This window comes from Oreochromis niloticus, linkage group LG16, assembly GCF_001858045.2.
Source record: "Oreochromis niloticus isolate F11D_XX linkage group LG16, O_niloticus_UMD_NMBU, whole genome shotgun sequence".
In the NCBI taxonomy this organism is placed as follows: domain Eukaryota; kingdom Metazoa; phylum Chordata; class Actinopteri; order Cichliformes; family Cichlidae; genus Oreochromis; species Oreochromis niloticus.
Genome location: NC_031987.2, coordinates 24,230,016 through 24,239,227, shown reverse-complemented (window position 1 = coordinate 24,239,227; position 9,212 = coordinate 24,230,016). Strand labels below are relative to the sequence as shown.

At 43.6% G+C, this 9,212-nt stretch overlaps 1 long non-coding RNA gene across 1 annotated transcript; it reads left to right on the top strand.

Moving 5' to 3' along the window:
* Positions 1 to 7,092: 7,092 nt before the first annotated feature.
* On the top strand, positions 7,093 to 8,885 carry LOC102078385 (CD209 antigen-like protein E). Its single transcript, XR_269931.3, has 5 exons — positions 7,093 to 7,147; positions 7,278 to 7,364; positions 7,733 to 7,837; positions 8,164 to 8,306; positions 8,778 to 8,885. It is a non-coding gene; the product is annotated as a CD209 antigen-like protein E (long non-coding RNA).
* The last annotated feature ends 327 nt before the right edge of the window (positions 8,886 to 9,212 follow it).

Below are 9,212 nucleotides of genomic sequence, written 5' to 3'. Positions count from 1 at the left end.
ATCGGGGCCTGGAGCCTGGGGCTCGCTCGGGCCACTTCGGAGGTGGGGTGCCGTTGGCCTCTCGGCCCGGGGCTCGGTCACTCAGGCACAGCTGGCTGCCGGCGGAGCTCACGGGCACATCACTGCAACCCCCCCTGGCTTCTGCTTCGCGGCTGCTGAGCGACCCCTCATCTGGGACTCTCCTCAGCTCTTTCTGGATAGTGGCGCGGCTGCCCCTCTGTTGGTCTTCCTTGGTCTCTTGTGTTCTGGGGGCCTCTGGATGTCTGGAGTTTTGATCTCCTCCATACCTGCTTCATGCCCTGGAGGACGGGGCAGTGGCCCCCCACACCCTCTAGCAGATCATTACATGAAGGAACCTTTTAAAAACAAGCGCGTCCATGCTCACAGGTGTACACACAGGTGATCACACACAAACTACACCCTTTTTGGCTCTTACCTCAAAGCACACTGTGCGCTGTCGATCTTACGTGCTGCACAATAATGTTTAATATTTAGTATTTACTGTCATATTCCCATATATCATTGTGATGTTGTTTATTACTCTCGTTTTTTCTTTCTCAACAGGTGATCCAGGTGATCGATATATGTATTTTTTGTCTGCTTATTCTGTTGGTTGTTGGTTTTTGCCCTTTATCCCCGTCCCTCTTTTCTTTCTCCCCTTTCTTTCCCCCAGTCAAGTCTGTCCCATATTCAGCAAGTGAAAATAAAATAAACAATAAAAGGTGAATCAAATAGACCATTACGGCAAGGCTGGGACGGTCAATTTGGTAAAGTAAATCCGTTGGGTATCTTTCTTCACCTTCAGACAGTAATTCTGATGGCAAAAGAACCAAACGGGACAGGTTAAAAAAAAAAAAAAAAAAAGGGAATGATTCACACAAAGACATAATAAATCAAATAGATAGATGTATAATGTATTGTAAGGCTCAAGTATGCAGCTGTTTGTGAGTGCAGTAGCTGCATCAATTTTAACACTAACCTACAGAGTTTTTCTCTCACACCTCTGATTTGTTAGCAGCAGCTTTACTTGCTACATCGTGGCTCTGAACACGAACCTGCTGCTCTCGGCGTCCCACAGGCTCTTGCAGGCCTCTCCCCGGGACCTGTACACGCCAGCGAGTATGAGCAGCCCCACGTAGGCTCGGAACTCGACGCGGCCCATGTCCACTTCCAGGTTGGTCATGCCGATCACCGAGTGCTCTATCTCTGGTGGGAAGTAGGCCATGAAAGAGGACGCCTCGTCTCACGCCGCCGCCACGGCCTCTTCAGTGGGGCCTCGTCCTCGCGGGTCGAGGTCTTCTTCTTCTTTGTAGTCTTCATCTTCGCCTTCTTCTTCATAGTCTTCTTCGTAGTCGTTGTCGTTGTGGTTTCCTCTCCTCCTCCTCGTCGCTCATGCACCCAATGCCTACGGCTTCTTCGTCATAATCATCAGCTCTGTCTGTGCCGCGCGTTATTCCGACATCATCGCGCCCGCAATCTTCAGCACGGCCCTGATCATCAACGCCACCTTCAGTGCGGTCATGATCCTCGCACCAAAGCTCGGCGACCCGCCCCTCGTCTTCTCATCCTTGCGCAACGCCTTTCGAGCCATCTGCCTGGCAACCTTGCAACAGCGGTCCCTCGCTATAACGCGGTTCACCTTTCACCTCGCTGTTTCGCGGATTTTTTAGTGCAAGTTTGCATGCTTTTTTTTTTTTACATCACATTGTGTCCTGTGTCCTGATTGCTGCAGATGATCTCCTCCGTGACATCTCTTCTGTACAGTACAGAATCGCTGCGTCGATCGCTAGCAGTGTGACTGAAGTGCAGTACTGTATGTCCACGATGTCCACGAAACGTTTTGCACCGTCAAAAAATAAAATTAGCTACTTGATTTCACCTATCGCTGGTTATTTTTAGAACATAACACCCACGATAAACGAGGGACAGCTGAGAAATATAACATTTGAATCCCTTCCCTTTTGCTCTGAGGCACGGGGGAAAAAGTATCGACAAGTCGATGAACATCATTTACAGATATATTGGGTAAATGCCCAAGACATCTAAAGAAATGTAAATCGCTGCTTGATTCATTAATTTGCTTAACTTGTTTTGGACCGTAAACAAGGCGCGAATAGGACACCGGAAACAAAGCTCCCCACAGGAGTTTCCACACCGGAAGTAGCATATGCTAACGTGCACATAGTCTATTCACAGTGAATTGTTTTTTATTTTTGTAATGATGTCATATTGCTGTCGGTGGAACTGTTTTTGCAGGAGGATGACAAAGACCAGCGGAGGGGGAGACTGCAGGTTTACATGAAAGTGTGTGGGCCCTGCAGACTTAACCCTTTAACTGCCACTTTTCTGTGTTACTGATTTTTGTGTGAAGGAACCTGTTTTACTGGCTGCCTGTTGGTTATAGTATCACACTGTACTGTTTAAAAATGTTAAAAGTTACAGTTGGAAAAATGTGTATGCAATGTGACATAACTGTGTTAAAATCAGTATCACTCCTTTTACAGCAGCAGGTTGTCAACCACGTGATTTACACCAGGCCTGACCTCAGGGACGCTTCACTGCTAATGTTTAGTTTCTCTTTAGGAGTGCTTGTGAAGGATTCGGCACAGACACAGACAGACATGAATGCAAGATGTGCAGTGATTACAGAACATTTTAGTGTTGGGCTCATTATCACACCACTATTGAGTTCATAGTGTTAAAATAAATGGGTGACATTACTTGAGAAAAGTGTCGAGAGAGTGAAAAGACTTTGACTTTTCACACAACTTTATTTACACCAAATTTAAAAAAAAACTACAAACAAAAACAAAAAACACAAAAATAACACAAAAATGCTACCACGTAATCAGTAACATTGATTGTACACTAAGCATTAACTAAGGTACCCAGCACACACACTTAAAAGAACAAGTGTGCCATCTGCTCCTACTGAACACAAAACCCATCCAAAACCCCACATAGTTTCAAAGGAGTCCAGATTATTAGTCAGAGAGTAAAAAGCATGCTCTACTCTCAGACGGGATGCCAACAATCTCTTTAGACTCTGCACAACATCAGTCCAACCCTGACCTAGCATTTGGTTCTTCCTAGTCTTCCATATTGCCAGCTTGGCTGTACCAAACAAAAAAATGAATCAAAACCAAGGTCCGTCTTTTCTTCACTGAATACTGAGGGCCAAAAACAAACAAAGGTACAGAGAAAGTCTCCCCCAGAGATTCCACCCACTCCTGCAACAAAGAAAATAAACCCACTAGCCGCGGACAACAGACCGCTAAGTGCTCCAGTGTCTCCCTTTCTGAACAAAAAGGACAACCCTCCCCCGTGCTTGGGTCCAGGTAGGCTCTGTGTCTGTTCGTGGCTATTGCTCCATGTACAAATCTCCACTGAAGGTCAGCCATCCGTTTTTCAACAGAAGGCCCTTCAACAGGACCCTCCACCTACCTCAGTCCATTTTGACTCCCTGACTCCAACCAGAGAGCTTCCCACAAGAGCTGAAACCATCCAGCACTTGTGTCCCCAGGGAGAGAAGTATGCCACTCCCCTCAGGCTGCTCCTCAAAGGTAGGACTGACCATCAATGAAGGAAAAACATATTCGCTGTCATGTGGTGGCAGATTTCTTTTCTCATGTATTAATCACATATATAATTATATCACATTAGTTATAGTAATATCACTTTCTCACTTTACTATAGTAAGAGCACTCCTGTCACTAGTTTACATGCATGTGGAAAGTTAACACAGTGAGGCCATTGTAATGAAGACATTAAACAGATAGTGAGACTCCTTCTGCTTATCAGGGATGTAAATCCTTAGGTGACGGCCAAGCAAAAAACAAGGTCATAATTCTCTCTGTGAGGGAGAAGGTATAGCCCCCCGTGAGAGGGGCCAACATGTGAGAGTTTGTAGAATGTTCTTTGTCTGTGTGTCTATATATAAGATGTAAGGGCGGTGGCCACAATTCAGAGATGGTCCTGGTGTTTCACTGGGATGCTCTCTCCACATTGCAATGTGTTTATTAAACCCACTTCAAATCAAGCTCACTGGGTGTGTTGCAGGTTATTGTTAAATTTTCCACAACAGTCATCAGCCCATTGATCAGCTAGGACATGGTCTCCAGGAATATCTCTCAGTGATGGCGACAGAGATTGCCAAATTTCCTTCATAATTTTCTCCAGCACTCTGCCTGTGAAACCACCAAGTGCACCCATTGACATCATTGTAAGATGACCCAGTTTGATAATGCCAGCCTCCACAAATTTGGTCCTTATTGTAGCAGAAGAAAACATAGTGCTGGGAAAAAAGTCATTAAAAAACAGCTGCTCCTCAAAAAGCCACATCCCAGGTCTGGGGTCGGGAGTACGTGCGACCTTCAGTGTCCGCCAGGCGAGCTGTAAAATGTAAAAAGCCGGCCCGCTCTCCTAAGCAGCAATTGAGCAGAAGTCAGCCAGCCGTGACCACAGACATACAGCAGCCTCTGTGCCGTCTGTAGTCTAAAGGTTGTAGTTCTGGACAAAACATCTATTAGGTGTTGTCCCCCCTCCGCTACAGGGAGATACAGTGCCGCCGTACGAAGCCAATGCTGACCCGTCCAGACAAACTTCACTAGAAGCCACTGCACCTCTTCTAGAAGACCGGGTGGTGGCACTAAAACAAGTAATCTGTGGCATAAAGATGAGGCAACTAGTGTGTTAGCTATTAGATCACTACCCCTGTAGGACAGGTAGGGGAGCAGGCGGTTCCATTTAGACAGCTTAGCCTCCACCTTTTCCCGCACTCCCTCCCAGTTCTGCTTCACAAAGTCATCACTCCCCAAGTAAACCCCAAGATTTTTAAAACCGACCTGACCGAATCAGGAAAATATTCCCTTACATTCACTTTTTTTTTTTTTTTTTTTTTTTTACCAAAGGTGTCATCCAGAAAAGCAATGATTTCCTCCAAAGAATACAAATCTGCATTTTGAGAGACACTGTCTGCTACAGAATCAGAATCACAGTCCATGTTATTCACGTCATTAGCATAACAACCAGCAGGGGTCCGGCTGTGCTGCTCCCCCACCCCTCCTTCCCCCGAGGCAAAAACACACTCTACACCCAACTCTGAGCTCCTCATTTTATCTCCATTTTGTGCCGTACTGACCTCAGGTCCAGCCTCCGCCCTCTCTTTCGACTTGGTTATAGTCATGCAATCACTTACCTCACTCCACATCAAAGCCGTAGTGTCTGTAGGAGAAACCCCAACCTCACCTTGCCCCGAAGGCGCAGCGTCCTCTCCAGATAGCGCAGTTTTACCACCCGCTGGAGGCACAGGTCCAGCCGGGACAAGAGCAGCATCATCCTGCACTAGGGCCACAGCCTCAGCCGGGGCACCAGCAGTCTCACCCCACACCAGAGGCGCAGCCACGTTAAGCGCCTGCTGCCCGCTAATCGCCTCCCCAATATCATCCACAGCATGTCCTGTTGCAATCTGCCTGTGAGGACACATTATTTTCTTATGACCCACATCTCCACACTCAAAACATTTCATGTTCCCAGAACTAGCATACATCATGTAGAACCCTTCTTCATGTTTGACACGGAAGGAGACATCCAGTGTCTGTGTGGGGGAGTCTAAAAACATGAACACTTGCCTCCGAAGGGACTGAAAATGCTTTAACTTGGCATCCTTCCAGCCCAGACTCACTGTCCAGAAGCCACTTGCAAATTTCCCAAAGCACTTCAGTTTTTTGCTCCAAAGCCACATTGGGAATAAACGGAGGCACACCCGACACAGTGACCCGAGTGGAGGGCAGTGCGAGGGGTGAAACCTGCATAAATTCATCATTCAAATACAGGCCACTCTCTATAAGCTGATTGACAAACCCCTGCTCTTTCAGGAATATGACAGCCGCTTTATTCATACGTGAAGCATATGAAATGTTTCCATGTCCCACCTGCTCACCTACAGCCAACAACACCTGCACGACAGTGGTGCTTGGCTGTGCAGGTGTTGAAAAACAAACTACACAATCACAGACACCTATGAAACGATCATACAATAAACACAGTGAGAAAACAGGGATAAAAAGCATTCAGTGAAAAAAAAAAATCACACACTCTCACTCAGACACTCCAAACTCACCACCATCAACCTCCCAGCATGCAGTGCGAGAGAGAGATAGAGAGACACACTGTGGAACCCCAACTTACGATATTAATTCATTCCAGAGGGTCTTTTGTACGTCTTTCGTAAGTCGAAGCACCTTTTTCCATCGAAGCACAAGTACAAAAGCTTGCATTTCGATCAGAACCAGCGGATTTTGTTACGCGGGAATTTTGCCGTACACGGGCAGAAATATTGCCATTAAGTGTCTGTGAAGGTTCTCAGTCATCCAGGTCATTGTAGTCAAAGGAGTTTGCAAAGAAAAGCGTCTGGACTTCTTTGAGTTGCTTGAAGACGTTTCACCTCTCATCCGAGAAGCTTCTTCAGTTCTAAGGTCAAATGGCCAAAAGTCCCAGATTTAAACCCAGTGGGAGTATCCCCCCAAAGAGGGACAAAGGACCCCCTGGTGATCCTCTAATCACATGAGCCAAGGTGTGAAAGCGGGTGTGGGACCTAATCAGCCAGGGTTTCGGGTGAGCTCATTGTGAAACCTGAGGGGTGGGGCCAGGTTTCACTTGGGGCCCCCTCAGGCCCCAACTGAAGAAGCTTCTCGGATGAGAGGTGAAACGTCTTCAAGCAACTTAAAGAAGTCCAGACGCTTTTCTTTGCAAAAGAAAAGAAAAAAGACATTGCCGTTAAGTGTCTTCGTAACTTGAATTTTTCATTAAATGGGGTCTTTGTAAGCTGGGGTTCCATTATATCTATATCTATATCTATATAGATATAGATCGATAGATATATCTGATATATTTCTTTGCAAACTCCTTTGACAATAGATAGATATACAGAAAAGATGTAATTCCAGTGATAGCACCGCTGCGCAAACCACGTATTACATATGCAACTTCCTCTGAACTTAAATATAAAAAATAAACTGAAAGCTTGTGAGACTCACACCTTTCTCTCCTACAGAGCCGAGCTCTCAGAAATAAGCCACATCCTTTTATGCAATGGAGGAAATTAATGTCGAATCTGCAAACAAGACGTCTATTAAAAAACACACAGGTAAGAAAGAAATTACAAAAATGTGAAGTTTAAATTTGTAAATCTTTTATTACTGTTATTACACTCTCCCCTCCCCTCCCCTCCTCCCCCTACTACAAACACAGTTTGTTTTTTGTTTTTTTCTTTTCAGGTCCAAGGAGATGCAAGAGAAGCATTTATTTAGTTGTTATTCTCTCGTTGGGGCTGCTGGCTGGACTTCTCACTCGTGCTTTCTGCTGTGAGTTGTGTTGTGTTGCTTTGTTGTTGTTGTTTTCTACTGTTTTATATATACATATATATATATATATATATATATATGTAAAGAGAGAGATAGATAGATATATAGATATAGATAAAGATTTATAGATATAGATATAGATATATATAACATGTTTCATTGCGTACTGGCAAAATTCAAAAATATTTTTGCTTGGGTCGAAAATAAAACAGCAACAGGTTCTTTTGTCTCTCAAAAACATCTTTGCTTATTTATCTGTATTTCAGACAAAAACTCCTTACAAGATTCAGCTGAATATCTCTCAATGAGTAACAAACTTTCCTCAATAACTGAGGAGAGAGAGCTTCTAAATGCAAATGTCTCTGCAGGGAGTAACGAACTTTCTTCTATGACTGAGGAGAGAGACCTGCTGAAGGCCAACCTCACTGAAATGACCAAAGAGCTGGAGAGGCTGCAGCGTTTGTGCAACCAGAGTGAGTCCTTGTCTGTTGTTTCTTTGTAAAAGGGTTTTTCTCCGAAATTCAATGATTCCCTTTTCCAGCAATAGAGGGAAATATTTTCTCATTATATCTGAATTGACAGAAATGTAAGAAAGCAAACTTTAATCTTCATGGATATGTTTCACATGAATCATTGTCATCATTGTTGCCTCTCCTCAGCATAGCAGTGTCAGTGCCACAAGATGTTTTATATATAGATAGTATAAAATATAGACTTCAGTTAATTAACAGAGACCAATAAAGCATTGCTGAATGTTCCTTCTTGATCTTTAATATTCCTTATTTGATGTTTCTTCCAGAGACAACATGTCCTGCAGGATGGCAAAAGTTCAGTTGTAGCTGTTATCTCCTCTCTGAAAGATCTGGTTCCTGGCATTCAGCTAGAAAACACTGTACAGACCAAGGAGCAGATTTGGTGGTCATAGACAGCCCTAATGAACAGGTACAAAGTGCATGCATGTGTTATATTGTGTTTGTTAATGCAACCCCATGTTGTTATGAACATGACTTTCCCCAGTTTGATTTTTTTTTAATAAGACTGTCAGCATTCGACTAGTTTAACAAGGAACTATCGAAATAAAACACCAAACATGAGACAGACTGAGACGTGGACATGATACTAAAAACGCTGAAGAACAGACATGAAAACATAATTTGACTAGACGTGACACAAGGAACAAAGGGGAGGCAGAGAGACAGAAACCTAAAGACTAGAAACTATAAATAACAACGAAATCAACAACTATTAATAATTCAAAAACACAAAACACTTGGTTACAGACCCAGGATCATGACAATTCCCCATTACACTGAAAGGGCATTGGGTATGAGGGTGATAAGAATCCGTAACCAAAGGAACAGGAAATAAGAAGAGATGATTCATAACACGAATGTTTGTGTGCTTTTTAAACAGAACTTCATCGTTTCAATTACCCAGTATAAAACTTGGATTGGTTTAAGTGACATAGAACAAGAGGGAACGTGGAAATGGGTAGATGGAACGCCTCTGACTCTGAAGTAAGTCTTCGAGTTCACCCAACATATTCAATATATTTGTAATAAATAAATATTGTTATAAATCATATTTATTTACTAAGTAAATATTATGTTTATAAATGAAGAAGTAATGTGGGGTTTTTTAATTTATGTATTTCCTTGGTGAAGTTATTTCATCAAGAAAAGAACTTCATTGATTAACCGAGACACCAGGAACTGAAAATCTTAGAGACTGTTTTAGCCTTACCTGGATATGACTTGTTATTAACTAAAGGTTTTATGGTGAATAATAGAGAAAAAAAAACAGACCCAGAAGACAACAACCAACACTATCATCCATCCATCCATCAAT